We start from the raw sequence: 21,033 nt of genomic DNA, 5'->3' as shown, positions 1-21,033 counted from the left end.
AATTCATTCTGTATCAATCAAAATCAAAGTAATGTCCACTGTAAATAATTAGGCTGTAATTTGGCTTTAAAATATTCACATGAATAAAATAAAGATTATATCTCAGATTAAGCAGTTTATTTTCTGGAATATGTTTACATACATATTGACTGGCAACGTTTAAGCTGGAATCTTGACTGGAGATTGACCCTGAAACACATGAAATATAAAGCTGATGTTTAACAGTGAGAGATGTTGTACAAGATGACATTGTAAAGGGGTACATGAAAAAGAAGGGTGTGATACAAATGTGACATGGCAGGCCATGTATGAATGTGAATGTGATCAAGTGCATTCAATATGGCTCCTTAGTTGTAAAATGGATGTACTGATATTAGCAGGAGACCAGGGAACAACTGGAGTTGAGTTATTCAGTCATTAGCAGGAGAACAGGGAATAGACTCATAAACATATAAGTATGTTTATTAAGGAGAAAGCTCATATCTTATTCACATAGTTATAATCAAAATACACAGCAATTATACACAGCAATTATTTTCATTCACATGGTTATTTCCATTTTCATGGTCATTCTCATGGCCATGTCCTGGGCATGTAGCCATTATTATTATTTTATATGTCTATGTGTAATGATCTATTACTTTGTTATTGTACCAATATAAAAAGGAGCTCAGCTGGGGGGGCTTCGGGACTTCATCTACAAGCAGACGTGTTGTGTAGAATAATTGGTCTTGTAAGGACCATTGGCCGATTGATGTGCTCTGGGAGTCGCTGTATTTGATTTGGGCCCGGGGTCCCCCAGCTGATGTTCCTCTCAGAAGTCTGCCAAGGGAAGCTCGGCTAGACGTTGCGTTGTCTTCAATCGGTATTGTATTACTTTTCTTACAATATATTATTCTTCTCTAATGATGATCAATGTGTGTGTGTTTTATTTCCACCCCTATATTTGATAAGTCTGCTGGGGGAAGTGCTCAGTAAGACATTTAGTTTGTGATAAGTCTGCCAAGGGAATTTGTAGCAAGACAGAAGGGATAAACACAGAATATAGATTTTATGAATATGACCTCAGAAACAACAGTAGGGTGTGTAGAAGTAATGTTTATTATGAATTTGTCTTTTATCTTATCTTTTTTTACCATATATACATGTACAAAGGACTAAAAGTAATTTATGAGTCTGGGGTTTGTGTATGTTTTCAAGCCGAACAGAGTAAATTATAGTTTCAAATGCAGAATACTTTAGACTTACCTCCATGCAATATATACATCTGAGATAATATCCTCTGCTCTTCTGAGTTAATATCTTCCTGTTTGTGAAACAAATATCACAAATCAAATTTGATCATGCATACAGCTGAATCTATTCTTGCTCATCACACAATATAACACAAGATATAAACACAAGATAAAATATAACACTTCAGACACTTTGCCAGAATGGCACAGAAAATAGTTATCTGAAGCCAGTGAGACCACTTAAACTGCAAACTCTACAGGACAGGGACCTCCAGATCCAGGGTAAATGGATATGTTTTAAAGACAACGAGATGAGAGGAGACTATAATATATGGGTAAATTGCTGCATTTCAGGACACATTTAGAATCATAATCTTTGCAGTAGAACTGCCCCACAGCCCACAGCATTGGTTGCCAGCAATGATTGTAGTTTACTCTTATGATGTCAACCACTCTGATACAGTCCGAACCCACAAATGTTTTATCTCCAGTAAATTAAGGAGGTGTGTGTTTTGCACAACCAAAGCAACACATGGATGTTATTTCAGGTAATTACCTCTAGGTTTGCTTGCACGGTCGAAGCTCTCTCTTCCCTTTTCTTCCTTTCAGCTTCAGAGAAGAAACAAATACTTACTAATACTTACAAATACTACAAATAGTGCTGAGAATCTAGGATCTTCCCTCATTTTACACAACATGTGGGCAAGTAAAAGTACTGGAAGGTCTGAAAGTGTTCTTTCTCTGAGGTTTCTTACTGTTTAGATGCAGCACATCAATCTGATCAGGCTCCTTAGCCCTTCCCATTCCCACTATATTACATGTGCACTGAGACAGGCTCTTCAGCTCTGGTCATTATGTGTGATTGAAGCCATGGCATCTGCTTGATGTGCTCTCTCTGGATATGAGACCATGACCTGACTTGTCTACTATTCTGGCTCCATATTCCTGGCTTAACTGAGTACCTCCTCTGGCTTCTGATCGTTTTCTTCATCATCTTTTCTTTTCCCTACCCTTTCCAGCACTGTCCTCTCTCTTTATTCTTCTTTCCCATTATAAACCTTATCTTGCAAACCACTACGCTCCTTTCCAACATTCTCCTCTAATCTCTGCCTCTCCCTCCCAGTTTCCAGTTAAGATCACCACTCCCTCCTTGTTTGTTGTCCAGTTCCCAGTTCTTTCTGTGCCTACACCTCACTAGCTACAACCAGGGCCATATTTACCATACAGGCACTCCAGGGCCCGTGCCTGGGGCAGCAGCTTTAGTGGGAGCAGCCCTCAGATGCCTCTATGGCAAATCAAAATGTAAAGACAAAAAGAAATCTCCAGATATTCAAACTGCACATTACAATGTATCGTGTTTCCATACCAAACAAAATTATTTTATCTGAGGCCTTTTGAGATCACAGAAATGGTGCAGCACATATAATACTTACATAAAGACAATGAATGAATAATTTTTGGACTCAATAAGGATTCGCTTGATTCACTTGATTCGCTATCACTTGCTGATCTGCACACACAAAATGAAAACATAAGTGAATGTTAGAAATGACACCGGAATTCAGGGGCGCTGCTGTCATGAGGCAAGTTGAGAAGCTCACGTCAAGCTCACAAGGGTTAGCAAAAAGCCACTCCTGGTAAATTTAAAGGGGTGGTTCACCTGTAAATTAACTTTCTGCATGATGTAGAGAATACCATTCCGAGATAATTTGCAACTGGTTTTCATTTAATATTATTTGTGGTTTTTGAGTTATTTAGCTTTTTATTCAGCAGCTCTGCAGCTTGTAACTTCAGCTATCTTGTTGCTAGTCCAAATTTCCCTAGCAACCATGCATTGATTTAAATAAGAGAGAGAAATATGACTAAGAGAGGGCCTGAAAAGAAAGATGAGTAATAAAAAGTAGCAATAACAATTATGGATGCACCGAATTCGGCCAGGATTAGGCCTTTTTCAGCAGGATTCGGCTGAATCCTTCTGCCCGGCTGAATCGAATCCGAATCCTAATTTGCATATGCAAATTAGGGTATGGAGGGAAATTGCGTGACTTTTTGTCACAAAACAAGGAAGTATAATATATTTTCTCCTTCCCACCCCTAATTTGCATGTGCAAATTAGGGTTCAGATTTGGTTCGGTATTCGGCCGAAACTTTCACGAAGGATTCGGGGGTTCGGCCGAATCCAAAAAAGTGGATTAGGTGCATCCGTAATAACAATACATTTGTAGCCTTACAGAGCATTTGTTTTTTAGATGGGGTCAGTGACCCCCATTTCAAAGCTAGAAAGAGTCAGAAGAAGAAGGGAAATAATTCAAAAACTATAAAAAATAAAAACTGAAGGCCAATTGAAAAGTTCCTTAGAATTAGCCATTCTTTAACATACTAAGAGTTACTGTAATGGGGAACCACCCCTTTAAGAAACCTTTAAACCAGAAATTTGGCTCTTCCGGTACAAAGAACACAACTGCGCCCTTTGCACTAGTGACATAGTCCCCACTGGACCTGCTCAGGGATAGGCTTCGCAGAAGCTGCCTGTAAGAGGGCTGCCGCGTGTTGTATGGGAAGTATGAGTGGTGAGTGTGAATGTGAATGTGAAAGTTAATTGAATTGTTGAGAATTGTCTGTAAATGGGAATTTTATGGGTGGAAGTGTAATTTGTGAGAGTCACTACAAGAGAGTAGTAGAGTTCTCTAATAAATATGTTTAGTTGCAGTTCCTACCCCAGCCACTAGAGGGAAAAAGGGTATTTAAGGAAATGGCACACCCAGGGTGGGGTTCTTTTCCGACAGGACATCGGTTCAGTAGGAGTAGATAGAGACAGTGCTATGAGTAAGAAGTACTAGGTACTTCAGCTAGTTTAGGGCACAGCTAGCATGGGTAGTTTTGACTCCAATGTGGAGGTAGAGGCCTAAGAGCTGTGGCTAAGCCAGTGAGGGTAGCAGTGACAGTTGAGGCTAGAGGAATATCCTGAAGCAGGGGCCAGAAATTCCTACCCGGAGTAGGGCAGGGGGGCGTAGTCATACGCCGGGCTGCCAGGACCAGGAGGTGGTGAGATACCCTGGAAAGGGTTACATCTGTGTCACCAGGCGCGGATTTGTGGAGAGGCCACAGAGGCCCAGGCCTAGGGCGGCAGAATAATAGGGGCGGCATGCATGTGCGCTCACACCGGAGGGGGGGGTATACGGGCGTTAGGCCCCTGCGGCCGGGAGCCAGGACCGAGCTGCCTTGGGGTGCCCACCCACTAAGTACAGCCCTGCGTGTCACCTCGGAAGGGTATGCGACTACTGGAAGTGTGTATGCTTCGCAAGTGTGGGAGATACTGTGCCAAGAGATTAAGTGTGAATATCCAGATGTGCTATGCTGTTAGTGGTTAGTGGAAAAAACCCCTGAATGAGTGTGTGTATTATGCTTGCCAATAAATGTTTTTTTGGACCACCGGTATTGGACTCCCTCAATTAACCTGAAGGGCTACTGGAATTCCTCCTACAAGGCGACTCAGCATCACCCCTGTCTGAATTATGGGCAATGTAAATCTACCATCTAGAGGCTAGTGTTCCCTTCATTTTACAGCTTTCAGTTGACTCATCAAACTAATTGCTGATTGGTTGTACACTGTACATGGACTGGTCAAATTTAGCAGCTCTGTAATAAATCAGCCCAGGGTTGGACTGTCAGAGGGACACCGGGTAAAAAACCAGTGGGCCCCACCGACCCAGACCCGCACGCATCTGCTGCCAGAACAGGCTCACGATGCCCTATTTTTTCTTCCCTCTGCCACAATCGCGTCCACAACTAGAGAAACAGGTATGAGCGAGGGGGCCTGGTGAGGGTTCTGGCTGGGGAGGGGGACCACTTTGGCGGAAAGTATCAGTGGGCCTCAGACCCTCCAGTCCGATGCTGAATCAGCCCCCACATGTGGTGTCCTTCAGCTGAATGGTATAAGTTACTGTTCAGCATCAGTGTGAGAGGGGAACGTTGGACACCCAGGTTTTTAAAGTTTAAAACTTTAATTTTTAAAGGGAAAAAACTTTTTTTAAGAGATTTATTATACCCCAAAGTTGCTAAAATTGAAAATACTGAAGCAAAAAACCTGTCAAGGTTGTGTGGACGTCAATGGCAGATATCCCTGAAAATGTTTCATGACATTGTGATCTGCGCTGGTTTTGGTTGGATAATCTGATAAATTTGTGTTGTCGCAGCGACAATTCAATAAAGTCAAGTTTTTGAGGCCAAATAAGGAATCTTTATGTAAATTAGATGTCTATACCTTAAGTCTGCTAAAAATCATTTAAACATTAAGAGGCTCATTTATCAAAGGTCGAATTTTGAATTCAGGGGTTATTTAAAAAAAATAGAATTAATTTGATCGAATGGTTCCGACCTGAAAATTTTCATCGGACCTATGGCAATAACTTGTAAATGAATTTGGCAGATTTTAGGTGGTGAATATTCGAATTAGTACTGTTTCCATGGCCGAGGTGTCATAAATCTCACATTCGAATAGGGGTATTAAAATTCAAATGTGAATTTTGACACTCTAAAATTAGAATTAGAATTTACTATACAACCCTTGATAAATCTGACCCTAAAATAAACCCAAAATGTTGATTTTGTCACCAATATGGATTCACTCAGCTTAGTTACCATCAAGTACAAGCTACTGCTATTGCAGAGAAAAATGTTTTTGCTTAAAATTAACTCTATGGGACATGGCATTCACATACTTCTGAGCTTTCTGGATAATGTGTTTCTGGATAATGGAACTCATACCTGTATCTGGGTAAAGCAAAATCATTTTTTGGTTGTGTTGGCAGTTCCAATAGCTTATCAATATGTCATGACTCATTTTCTCAATTAAAGTGTAAATTTTAGATTTTACAACTGTGTCAAAAGGTGAAAGTTAACCTGTTGGATAGTTCTGGCAAAAAGAAATGTGTCAGCAACCTTGCATGACCCCACTAATATCACCCTGGGGTAATAAAAGTTCTCTGTAATTTGGTGGATCTTGTTTAATTCTGAATGATTTATCAGATATTTCAAATCGAGAATCCATTCCCTTTGTACTGTATTGTATATCTGTTAAAATTCTGCAATTGCTTTCAAATATTTTGTCTTATTCCATCTTTGTCCATTTAATAGTGTTGAAAACCTATTGTATACAGAACCCCCATTTTCGTTTTTATGGGGACCAGAAAAATATGGTGTAAAATCCAAGAAAAATATGGTGAAAAATCCAGAAATATGTAAAATCTGGGAAATGTATTAAGCATAATATATATGTTGGACCACAAAACAGCAATGTAAAATGAGGGGAAACTTAAAATCAGGGGATATAAAATTGAGGTTTCACTGTAATTGATTCCGAAAGTGCCAAAATTATCCATTTCATCAAGAATTATTAAGATAGAAACAAATAAATGATCTCACCGATCACATGATGTATCACAAGAGGCTTCCTAATTTAAAAAGAGGAATTATGTCTGTTTTCTTATGTAAAATACATTTCCTGTGCTTACATATGATAAAATAATTTAAAAGCAGAATATAATCACATATGCATCACAGACTATAACCAAACATTTCAATATTATAGCTTTTTCAGGACAAAACACAGCTCCCCAACAGAGGAGAAATTATTGCTTGATTTACTTGTCAATCTAAAATACACACGAAGTCTGGGGACTGAGAACATTCAATGAGCTGGTCCTGAATGGAGACTCGGTGGAGGGTCGAGGTAAAAGGAACACAGAACACTTGTGTATTGAACGTTACTAAGAGGACAAATTGTATTCTGTGACCTTAACTAGTATATTGCAAATATTTACACTATACAAAATATTCTAACTTAGGTAGACAAAGGAATATACCTTACAGTTTTATAGAAACTGGGTACATTTATTACCAGAAAACTACCCAGAACTAATTATACAATAAAAATTAAGCAGTATTATTTAAAAAGAGAAATCTGGGGATGACAGTATCCTTCGGTACCTGTACAAATTGTGGCCCTTCTGATGAATGGCTTGTGGCGCAGACTTCGTTGGCATTCTGGTTTTCATTAATGGGTGCCTCTAAAATGTTAGATAAAAATGTTAGAGGAAAAAAGAAATAAACTTAAAGGGGTGGTTCGCATTTAAGTTAACTTTTAGTATGTTGCAGCACTTAGCAACTTTTCAAATGGCCTTCATTATTTATTTTTTATAGTTTTTTTTTGTTTAATACTTTCCAGCTTTCAAATGGGGGTCACTGACCTCATCTAAAAACCAATGCCCTGTAAGACTACAAATGTATTGTTATTGCTAATTTTTATTAATCATCTTTCTATTCAGAACTTCTCCTAGTCATAGTCCAGTCTCATATTCAAATTAACGCATGGTTGCTAGGGTAAATAGGACCCTAGTAACCAGAGTGATGAAATTGCAAACTGGAAAGTTGCTGAATAAAAAGCAAAATAATAAAATGAAAACCAATTGCAAATAACACTCTCTACATCATACTAAAATTCCTTTAATTTTTTTTTTACAGAAACATACAATTTGTGTGTTTTATATTAGCAAAACAACACCACACAGTGGGCTCCATAACTATAGATGTTGTGTTGCCTGATTGGTATAATTTAAATCATGAAAAAATTAAAATTTAACCTCCCTACAATATGGAGACTTCACGCTGCTGTAACACAGAAAACACATTTATGAATATTTGCCAAATATCTCTGATCTGTAAGAGGCTAAACTCGTGAAATGGAAGAATCATTTGGATTGTACCAATATACTGACCAGGAATACCTCCTTTCCATTTTGCAATGATAATACAGACAAGGGTCAACCTCTCCTCTCTTACCTCTCCATCATATTTAATCTTAATAGTGACATAGGTGAAAACCTAGCCTCCACTCATTTGGAAGCATATTACTAACATGGAAAGCATATATCCCCCTCCATCTCCAGCCCTGTAGTAACAATTTGTAAATAAAAACATTACTGATTTATCCCAGGAGTTACCTATGTGTGCGGGAAGATTACTATTACAATGTAAAGGTCCCCATAGACGCAAAGATTTCTCTTGCCGAACGACCGATTTTAGCGAAGTCTGACCAATCCTTCGAAAATTATTGTGCGGTTAGTGGGATTCGAACGATCGTACATCTTGCGATTTTTTTGCCGAGATCTGTCAGAAAATTGATCGGCCAGGTTAAAAAATCTTTATCGGCCCCAGTGCAATCTATCTATGTTTGCAGGGCCAAGCAGGCAGCTCCCCTTTGTTTTCCTGGCAATATCGCCTGAAATGGTCTTTTTAGTTGATGGACAATTTGTACAATCATTTCGAGATAATCGTGGTCTCACAATGACGATCGGATCTTCTAAAAATCTTTACATCTATGGCCAGCTTAACAAAAGAGAAGATTTGGATAAGGAAAATGGAGTGGCGTGTATAATTAATGGCCAATTGGTTATTAATACATTACTTGAACTACAATGTGAGAATGAGAATTGTGAATCTGCAAGATGCGAAATGGAGTCACGTGAGGCCATGGATACAGGTTTCATGGATCTGAGGGCATAATCCCGCTGGTCCCCAAGTATCTATATGTATTCAAATACACATAGTTTTGTACATTTAGTAGAGAGGGATCTGGATAGACTACAGACAAAAAACATTATTTGTGATAATCTAACAAAGAGAGAGAGGAGAGTGTTAAAGGAATTCCAACAACATCCCAAGATTATAATAAAAATGGCAGATAAAAGAGGTAATGTTGTTTTATATAATGTTGATGATTATGTGTCAGAGGTAAGAAGACAACTTGCAGATAGGGATCAGTATATTCAACTTGATAGAGACCCAATGAATGATATTAATGGCCGTTTGCTGGAGATTTTACAGAGTGCTTTGGACCAGGAAATTTTAAATAAAAAAGAGTTTGAATATATGTATGTGAAACATCCAAGAGTCCCCACGTTTTATACACTTCCTAAAGTCCACAAAAGTCTAAGGTTACCCCCCCTGTTATTCTGTTACCAAAACATAGATATTGACTCAGACCAGTGCAAAAAAAAAAAAACTGGGGCTGGTATATATATATATATATATATATATATATATATATATATATATATAGATATATATATATATATATATATATATATATATATATATATATATATATATATATATATATATATAGATATATATATATATATATAGATATATATATATATATATATATATATAGTCAGTAGTAAGTGTCGGATAGATGTCGTATTCAAATTTACGGATAATATAATATATATATATATTATATATTCTTGTATATATTGTCGCTCATCTATCGATATGATTCTCCACTAGAGATATATGATTCTCACACACAATGAGTAAGTCTCTCTTGGATTTAAATAAATACTTACTCAAATCGAGCCTGGCCAAGAAGTTCCCCCTGGGCCTGACTTGAACCATTCAGATTCACTCAGGATATTAACCAGACAGCTTTATTTGAGGTATACATTAATACAGAGCAATATAATACAGAGTATTAAATAATAGCTCACACGCCCTGAAAGCTCGTGAGGATGTTGAGGGAACAATTAGCAATACAACAGATGACCATTTTAACCATTTTTTCTTCCATGGGGCTGATCCAGAGGCATCCAATCATCATTCTTGTTTAAGCATAACTGTGTCACTATTTCCATCTTAGGGACAGACTCACAGTCTTAGTACAATAGCCAAATAAGGTGCATCTTCTGTGTCAGCACAATGTCCAGAATGGTATCTATGCTGTAGTTTCTGAAACTATATGTGTCTTTCTTGGCCTTGCTCTATACTTGTGACATGAGACAACAGATGTATTCCTTGTTCTGTGCAAACATTCTACATTCTAATAACAGAATAACCTTTAACCTTGAGCTTCTTCTACAACACAGCAATTCTGTACTAGTGCCATGTTCTATAATCTTTGTTCTTTGATAATAACCACTTATGGCTTAAATCTAAAACCCTGATATCTACAGTAAGCAGCTGCACTCCGGTCTTTCTCTAGTCAATGCGGGTGCAGGGTCAAAAGTATTGCATATAGGTTTGTTGAAAAGACCCACACTCCAGTTTGTAATCACTCAAAATGCTTTTACAGCGTACATACATCCGACGTTTTAGCCCACATGGGTCTTTTTCAAGGATAGTTTGTGTACTTATGTACGTAAGTGCATGCATGCTCACAAACATACACATACAGTATACACAGATCCACAAACTATACAGAAATCTAATGAACTATGTGGATTTTATTAAGTAATATCATTATTTAAAGGGATACTCAAACAAACTCTCAGATAAAAACATATAAATTAGAGTGAGTGTTTTACTTAGTAGGTTCTTTTTATAGATTTCTCTGCCTATGTTTGTGTAGGGGAAGCTAAAAATAATAAATTGTTGATATTACCTAATGGAAGCACTGGTTTTAGAGCATTTCAAATGTTCATTAAAGGGATACTGTCATGGGAAAAAAATCGATTAATAGTGCTGCTCCAGCAGAATTTTGCGCTGAAATCCATTTCTCAAAAGAGCAAACAGATTTTTTTATATTCAATTTTGAAATCTGACATGGGGCTAGACATTTTGTCAATTTCCCAGCTGCCCCTGGTCATGTGACATGTGCTCTGATAAACTTCAATCACTCTTTACTGCTGTACTGCAAGTTGGAGTGATATCACCCCCTCCCTTTTCCCCCACCAGCAGCCAAACAAAAGAACAATGGGAAGGTAACCAGATAGCAGCTCCCTAACACAAGATAACAGCTGCCTGGTAGATCTAAGAACAACACTCAATAGTAAAAACCCATGTCCCACTGAGACACATTCAGTTACATTGAGAAGGAAAAACAGCAGCCTGCCAGAAAGCATTTCTCTCCTAAAGTGCAGGTACAAGTCACATAATTGAACACAAAATGCAGTTTTTAAATGAAGGTTTACGTTATTAAGGGAGAAAAAAAACTCCAAATCTACATGGGCCTGTGTGAAAAAGTGATTGCCCCCCTTGTTAAAAAATAACTTAACTGTGGTTTATCACACCTGAGTTCAATTTCAAAGGTTATAAAGCCATTTCTAAAGCTTTGGGACTTCAGCGAACCACAGTGAGAGCCATTATCCACAAATGGCAAAAACATGGAACAGTGGTGAACCTTCCCAGGAGTGGCCGGCCGACCAAAATTACCCCAAGAGCGCAGAGACAACTCATCCGAGAGGCCACAAAAGACCCCAGGACAACATCTAAAGAACTGCAGGCCTCACTTGCCTCAATTAAGGTCAGTGTTCACGACTCCACCATAAGAAAGAGACTGGGCAAAAACGGCCTGCATGGCAGATTTCCAAGGCGCAAACCACTTTTAAGCAAAAAGAACATTAAGGCTCGTCTCAATTTTGCTAAAAAAACATCTCAATGATTGCCAAGACTTTTGGGAAAATACCTTGTGGACCGACGAGACAAAAGTTGAACTTTTTGGAAGGTGCGCGTCCCGTTACATCTGGCGTAAAAGTAACACAGCATTTCAGAAAAAGAACATCATACCAACAGTAAAATATGGTGGTGGTAGTGTGATGGTCTGGGGTTGTTTTGCTGCTTCAGGACCTGGAAGACTTGCTGTGATAGATGGAACCATGAATTCTACTGTCTACCAAAAAATCCTGAAGGAGAATATCCGGCCATCTGTTCGTCAACTCAAGCTGAAGCGATCTTGGGTGCTGCAGCAGGACAATGACCCAAAACACACCAGCAAATCCACCTCTGAATGGCTGAAGAAAAAACAAAATGAAGACTTTGGAGTGGCCTAGTCAAAGTCCTGACCTGAATCCTATTGAGATGTTGTGGCATGACCTTAAAAAGGCGGTTCATGCTAGAAAACCCTCAAATAAAGCTGAATTACAACAATTCTGCAAAGATGAGTGGGCCAAAATTCCTCCAGAGCGCTGTAAAAGACTCGTTGCAAGTTATCGCAAACGCTTGATTGCAGTTATTGCTGCTAAGGGTGGCCCAACCAGTTATTAGGTTCAGGGGGCAATTACTTTTTCACACAGGTTTGGATTTCTTTTCTCCCTAAATAATAAAAACCCATTTAAAACACTCATTTAAAAACTGCATTTTGTGTTTACTTGTGTTATCTTTGACTAATAGTTAAATGTGTTTGATGATCAGAAACATTTTGTGTGACAAATATGCAAAAGAATAAGAAATCAGGAAGGGGGCAAATAGTTTTTCACACCACTGTATATATATATATGTATGTATATAGATATATATATATAGATTGTGCATAGAAGGGATGACTAATGTGATGTTTATTTTTTGTCTCCCTAGACAAAATTTCAAAAATTTTCAAAAAAATTTCAAAATGTGGAAGAGATTTAAAGCTTGTTTCTCTTGCTTTTGCAAGGTAAGGATTTCATTCTTTCTACTGTACACATTTCATCACTTCATGGATAGAAATTATCCTCTGTTTCAGTTACTAGGTGATCTCTATACATTGGCCATTTTGTGATGACTTAACAATTGAATTAACAGTTCCTGATACTGAACATAATCAGATAGATTTCTAGCTACAAAGTCTAACTGTATTGTGCTGCAAACAATCTGAAATGCTATTTTTACAGTGATAATGAGATCTAGGTTATAGAATTCAGCTCAGCACCAATTCTATATTTATTGCACTAAACATGAATCCACTACAGGTTACTAAACCAAATCAAAATTTGTATTTGTATGTTTACATTTCCCGATAATATCTCTTGATTTTAAGGGGGTTATTTAATAAACTCTGAATGCAAAAAATCACAAAAAAACTTTAGATTTTTTTTTATATAAAATCGGACTTTTAAAAAATCACAAATTTTTCGGAATTTATTAAACCCTGAGGATGGAAAAGTCCCAATGATTTTTTCATGTGCACTGGGTTTTTGCAATAACCCAAAGTTTTCGGGTGAAAATTCCGAAAACAGTGAAAATCAAATGGAAAAATCGTGAAAATCTGATATTTTCCCGCAAACATTTTCGGAAAATGTAATATATAAGCGTAAAAAAACGGAGCGGATTTGATCAGGGTTTATAGCAGAGATAAATTTGGACTTTGATAAATAACCCACTAAGGATCCAGATTTGGTTTGGGTAAGTGTCAGACATTCCACCAAATCTGAATCCTAAAAAAAGTGCTGGGATAATGTCATGCCCAGAGTGGAAATATATCGATTCTGGCCAATGTCAGAGGGGCTGCTGTAAGATGCAATAGACAAATCTAATGAGGGGCCCAGAGCACAAAGCCACCCCACCAACCTGCCTACACGGCGGATTTCTTTATTCCATGTCATTTCTCAATTATAGAGAGTTACTGGGGAGGGGAGATTTCCACATAAATTTAGAGGAAGGAGACCTCATTATTAATACCCCATTGTTCCCTGGGGAAGCAGAGTCTTCTGTAGTAACGCCACAGTCGAGGTTGAAAAAAACTCTAAAACTATATAAAATAGACCACTAACATTTAAGGGCATAGTTTATTCTTTTTAGAAATTATTAATTCATTGCATTTTGAATGTAAACGTTATCCTGATTGCCTTGTAATATAATAATATAATTCAGTACATTTGATATGTGATTCTATTAATGATATTGATATATATATGTATATATACACACACACACACACATTTGCATTTTCTCTTAATTGAGGCAGTTCTAATGTCAAATTACATCTTTAGTGAATTCTAGTTTTGAATTCTCTCTCTCATGTAAACTGTTTTTTTATTCTAGAAACAAACTAACAAATCTACCGAGTCTACGGATCGTGATGAATACATTGTGGTAAGTAGAGAAGAATTGGCCAACATAAATAGAAATAACACTATTTGTGCTATTTAAACCATGTTATTTACTCTATATACACTATAGATTTATATGTAGCTTCATTCATTCACTCAACACTTGATAAAGCCGCACCAGATATATTTCCACTTCCTGCTTATCCTAAAAAAAATCTATACTGAGGGTTTGGTCAGTTTATTCTTCAACTGGCCACATTTTCCCATTATTTCTCCTTTCCTCTCCTGGCAAGAATAGAATAGCCCCATAGCCTTTGATTAACATCAGCCTTACACACACCCCATATTTATGTATACTTATTATTATATTGATATTATTATTATTATTATTATTATTATTATTATTATTATTGATAGTATAATATATACTTTGATCTGTGATAAATTAATTCTTCATCTTTTTTTCTGTATTAACATCACAGTGAGCAGGAGAAATATAATTAAAAGATATATTTTAATATATTATATTTTAATATATTCTATACTGAACGGAGTTAAGCTTATAAAACCATGTTTTCTCTATTAACCAGAACATCTTGGAAGGAGGCGAAGACCACTGCAATAACATCGATGAGGTAACCAGCAAAGGATTGTTATATAAAATAACACATTTATGATAAAATTTCAATTCAAGCGTCACATAGAGATACAAAATATTCATTCTAGCAGCTTCCCTAGGGTGCTGAATAGATGTGATAAAACATTTTTAATTATACTTTTAAGCTCTGCACCTAGATTGTACACTAATTGTCTCTCTCTCTATTTACCAGCAGTCAATATTGGAAACTGGTAATACCAACAGCCAGGAAGAAAAAACACTGACAGAGGACCTGAGCAATACCATCGGCCAGGTGGAGCTCGAGGAGAGCGATGAGGTTTGAACTTGACTGTTTAATACATCTTTTTTATTATAACTTTAAACCAAACCTTTTAAAAAAAGATGTATTTCATCATATTCTCTAGTGACAAGTCCATCTTATAAAACAATGTTTTCTCTCTCTTATCAGTACAACTGTCAGCATGAAAATGATGAGTCCTCATCTGAAACTGGCAACAACATTGGCCAGGAATGCCCAGAGGAAGATTATCTGGGCAGTGACCTCCGGGAGGAAAAGGCTGAAGAGATTGTTGAGGTTTTCGCTTATATAACTTTAAAGCATTTTAAACCTATTTTGGCCCCGGCATAGACCCCCGACCCAACTATATCCCACAAAATGTAGGGCCCTGTTCTCCCATGTGAAATGCACTTTTATCATCCTTGAAGAACATGAGCACTGAAAACCAAGACCCCTTTCAGTTTCAGTGTACATTTTATAATTCTGCCAATTAGTCATACTCTCTATAGTATTGTCCTTTCTGTATTTTTTGTGTTTTTGAGTCTGCCACTAAACCTTACCCTAGCCACATGTTATATCTGTTGGCTTTACCAAACTGTTATGGTTATAAACATCACTGAGTTTCTTTCTCTACTTTTGTTACAGGGATGGCAACAAGTGCAAATAAGAAAAGTGGCCATAGAAGTCATCAATGACCAGGGGGAGGTAATGATTTCATACTATTACTGTTATTTGATACTAATAGGCCTTTGGTTACACCTAGGGGCCGATTCACTAAGAGTAGAATATCGAGGGTTAATTAACCCTCGATATTCAACTAGAAATTAAAATCCTTCGACTTTGAATATCCAAGTCGAAGGATTTAGCGCAGATAGTTAGATCGAATGATCGAAGGATTATTCCTTCGATCGAACGATAAAATCCTTCGAATCGAACGATTTTAATCCAACGATCGAAGGAATATCCTTCGATCAAAAAAAGTTAGCCAAGCCTATGGGGACCTGCCCCATAGGCTAACATTGAGTTCGGTAGCTTTTAGATGTCGAACTAGGGGGTCAAAGTTTTTTTTAAAGAGACAGTACTTCGACTATCGAATGGTCGAATAGTCAAACGATTTTTAGTTCGAATCCTTTGATTCGAAGTCGTAGTCGAAGGTCAAAGTAGCCCATTCGATGGTCGAAGTAGCCCAAAAAAACCTTTGAAATTCGAAGTTTTTTAACTTCGAATCCTTCACTCGAAGTTAGTGAATCGGCCCCTTACTGTATGTTATGATCAGCAGTAGAAGTAGGCAATGCTAACAAGATACTGGCATGTTCCCAGGTCTGTGGGTTTAGCAGATGCAAAAATATTACCAGCATTTCAGAATGGTGGCAATAACCTGATGGATGTGCATCTTTTTTTCAGACTCAATGATGGTCTTTTATGTCATGAAAGGCAAGGGGAAAGTTGTTCTTTGTCCCCTGCCTTCCATGGAAAATAAATTAGCACAGGCCTCTGTGCTCCAAAACAGAGCTGCCCTAACGCTTGCTTTTGGCAGGTGTGGTGCAGAGTAAAGCGAGACCCCGGATAAAAGCACTCCCTGAATGATCACTAAGGCTTATGCTTTTTGTGATCCTTGGTGTTTGTGCACTTCTGTTTGGGGTCTTTATTAATAACCCCTAATCACCCTGTAACTGTAAAGATAAGTGGACAAATACTGTTTTAGTTGTATTTAGAAGCAGTAATTCCTCATAAGTAAGTTCTGCATTTTATTTAACTTTATCTCTTTTGTTTGAATTTAGAAAGAACTACGCATCCTTGAACACCGGGAGATTCTCCGAATGGTTAAAATTCAAGTCAATGCTGACTACACTTATGAGGCATTTCATTACCATTCCTCTGAAAGCAACATGCCATATGATGGGCAATGGGTAAGAAAATGTTTATTCAGATCGGTAAACCTTTATGCACCAAATATTCCAATCAAGAACATTAATACTGGCTTGTATGTTACATGGAAATAGGAATAGCTTGGTAACAAAAAAAAAAGACTACAATGCATGTAACCACAAAACAGCTTAGTAGCAAGTCTTATATGGTATACACCAAGTAGAAGCTAAAAACACATGAGAGAAATGCTGCATTTAAACACATGACAAGTACTTGGTACTGAACATTTGTTTCTCTCTTAAAGGGGTTGTTCACCTTCCAAACACTTTTTTCAGTTCATTTATTTTCAGATTTTTCACCAGAAATAGACTTTTTTCAAATACTTTCCACGTTTAATTTTTTACTCTTTTCCAAATTCTAAATTTAAAGTTTATTTTCCCTGTCTCTGGTGTTTCAGTCCGGCAGCTCAGTAATTCAGGTGCAGACTCTAAACTGTTAAAATTTTGCAACATTTATTTATACATTTCTTAGCAACATCTCTGGAGTATTAACAACTATTGTATCAATTCTAACAGCTGCCTGTAATGAAAATCAGAGATTCTGCTCAGCAGGGACATGATGATTTGAATGATACTTTTAAGCACTTCCCCTAGATACTGTAGATGGTTGACAAATTGTTTCTATTTACCAGGAGTCATGATCAGTTTTAGATGATGACTGAACAGTGACATCAGCCAGAACGAGAACCTGGAAGACGAATATCTGGTAAGTTACCTCACTGATGAAGAGTATGAGGAGAGTTTTGAGGTTTGAGCTTAAATAATTTTAAACCTATTTTGGCCCCAATACAGGTCCCCTATCAAATCACACAGACTACTCTGTAGGCCCCATTCCCCTCCCCCATACCCAAATTCAAATTCACAGGTGATCAAAATAAAAGCATAATTCCATTATACAGGCCTGGATTTGTGGAAAGGCCACCTAGGCCCGGGCCTAGGGCGGCAGGATTTTAGGGGGGCGGCATGCTACCCAACCACACCCACATTGGTTCAAACACACTGGGGATGCGTTGGAGATACGATTTTTTAAATTTCCCCATTGATGATGAAAATTTGCACGATTAAAGGGGAGAGGACAGGGGTGACGAACGGCAGTGGGCCTAGGGGCGCTCTCTATGTAAATCCGGCCCTGCATCCTTATTTAGGATCATGTGCAATTGCAGCAGATTCAACTTGGAGTGCCGCCACAATTAACTTAGAATTATGAGAAAAATGCTGCTTTTAAACACATGGCAAATATTTGTTCCTGATCTTTGTTTTTTTTTTACCAACTCAGCATCACATTGAGCTACATAATATTAATTTAAACAGCATATTTAAAGGAAGCTTAAAGGATGTGATAAGCTCACGGGCGCCATGTCCTCTCTTCGTGAATTGAGCGGGGTAATGGCGCATGTGCATTTGGAGCAATCTTCCAGTTCGTGACAACTGCACATGCGCCGAAAGAGGCAGAAATTGCCGAATGGGAGGAAGAAGACCCAAAGATTATCAAAGAGTAGAAGATGGCACCCGTGAGCTCCGCTGTGCAGTCACTATTTCAAGAGGGGACAGAATTCTGGGGTAAGACTGTGCAGGGGGAGGCAGGGAGCAGGGCCAACAGAGGGAGAGAGTGGGGACTTAACATCATGGGGGGGTTAGTTATCCTTTAAGAATTTCAACTAGATAGATGATTCACAAATTGTTTCTATTTACCAGGCATTATCAGCTGGCATCAACATCAGCCAGTAGGAATACCCAGAAGAAGAATATCTGGGCAATAACTTCAGTGATGAAGAGAATGGGGAATTTGAGGTTTGAGCATATATAAGTTTTAACCATTTAAACCCTGTTTTGACCACTGCTCAGACGACCCTATCCAACTAAATACCACAAAATAGGATGTAGGGCTCTGTTCAGCGTCGGGCTGGCCCATCGGGATACCAGGAAAACTCCTGCTGGGACCAGGTGTCTGTGGGCTCTCTTGCTTCTAACCAATTAGCCTATTTCATGGTCCTTCCCTATTTATTTATTAAAAATGCTTAATAATGGAAGAATATAGTAAGTAGATATAAAAGACTAGGAGAATAAAGAGCTTGAGTGAGGAGAGGAGGAATAAGAGTTTGGAAAGTGGGCCCACGGTCTAACATTTTCTAGTGGGCCCCTGGCATCCCATTCCGACACTGGCTCTGTTCTCCAATATTCAAATGTTAAATGCACTTTTTATCACCCTTGAAGAACATGAGCACTCAAAACCAAGACCCATGTCAATTTCAGTGTGCATATTCCTGCTATGAGATCAATGAGGATTTAAACAGAAAGTACATGGTAAAAAATTAACAACTAACCACCATGCTTTTTAACTCTGATTATGGGCACAAACATAGTAGTTTGGATAATATCTGTGGGTTTAGCAGATGCAAAAATATTACCAGCATTTTAGAATGGTGGCAATAACCTGATGGATGTGCATCTTTTTTTCAAATTCAATAAGGGACTTTTACGTCATTAAAGGCTCCCTGCCTGCAAATTGTTCTTTGTCCCCTGCCTTCCATGGAAAATAAATTGGCTGAGGACTCTGTGCTCCAAAACAGAGCTGCCCTAATGCTTGCTTTTGGCAGGTGTGGTGCTAGACCCCTGATAAAAGCACTCCCTGAATAATCACTAAGGCTCATGCTTTTTGTGCTCCTTAGTGTTTGTGCACTTCTGTTTGGGGTCTTTATTAATGACCCCTAATCACAATCTAATTATAAAAATAAGTGGACAAATACTGTTTAAGCTGTATTCAGAAGCGGTAATTCTTGATAACAAAGTTGGGTGTATTAAATAGTAATTGTATTCATTGTGTTTATCTGTATTTCTTGTGCTTGCCTTTAGAATCAATTGCACCAAAATCAAGAACTGTAGATTGTCCAAATGGGTGCTGGCCGCAGCCAGTATTTATGGGCATCTGAAAGAACCTTCCAGTATCAAGGAGGTAAGACAAATTGCTAATTGTTATTATAGTTCACTAAATGGAGAGAAACCTACAAGCTGAGATGGCTTTTTTTTTATTATAGAGATAGTTGATCTTTAAATTAGCAGAAAAGGGCATGTGACTTACAACATGATTTTGATAAAATTGTAAATGCAAATGAATTTCAGAATTCTTATACATATACCTACTACTACATGTCTAACACTGAACTATCTTTCCTTAGGCTGGAGGCATTAAAGAACTGAAGCTGGAGGTGATAAAGAACTGAGGCTGGAGGTGTTAAAGAACTGAGGCTGGAGGTGTTAAAGAACTGAGGCTGGAGGTGTTAAAGAACTGAGGCAACCATCGGGGGGAGGGACGGGGGCAAAAGGGCCCATTTGTCATCTTTGGGCCCCAGTATAACATCATGGTCCCCGATGGTAGCCTATAAGAAAGAAATCAGAAGATCACAACATCTATTCTTTTGAGATAATGAATAAACATTTTGGCAATTATTTGTTTTTGTTTTCCAAGAAATGGTTTATTCTTTTTAAATGACATTCAGTACTGTATTTCCTTATTAGGGGACAATTCTAATATATAGAAGACAAGGCTGATTTTATCTTGTGGTACAATGTCTATAACTGTGATGGATTGCACCTTAATGGAAGGGGGTCTCTGTGCTAGGGGAAAGAATGAATATTTACAAGAATGGCTCAAAAAGGCTCAAGAAAAATTATAACAGACTACAGGTGTTTGGGTGTCCACTAAATTAACAATATATATAAACAAAGGAACACAAGGGACTCTTCCCCAAACTACAAGTGTCTGGAACGATTTACAAATAATGTAGATAACTATATATCAAAGATAAGATAAAAAGCGATTTTTATTCACCACCATGCCATATTAAACAAGTGAGGTTAAAAACATTTAAAATAAAAAGCAGCGCTGCATGTGGAACTGAAGGGATCCCTTCTGAAAAGACAAAAAAAAACCCAAAAGCTGATTGTGTAGACCAGCTAAGGGAAAAATTAGCATGCTATTGAATGTAGTAATAAAAAATACGCCGTTGGTAATATGATGGAAAAGCTCAGGAGCAGGAATGTAAATGTGCGCTTGTAGGCACCTTAGCTCAATAGGAATCAAATGGGTAAATCCATCTTGTTCCTAAACAAGAAAACGTTCCAAAGCTTGTAAACGAACAGCATGCGAATGTTGCCCTACTTGATGTAATGTGAA

The sequence above is a fragment of the Xenopus laevis genome, chromosome 2L (genome assembly GCF_017654675.1).
Source record: "Xenopus laevis strain J_2021 chromosome 2L, Xenopus_laevis_v10.1, whole genome shotgun sequence".
NCBI lineage: Eukaryota > Metazoa > Chordata > Amphibia > Anura > Pipidae > Xenopus > Xenopus laevis.
Note: the sequence above shows the minus strand (reverse complement) of the source record.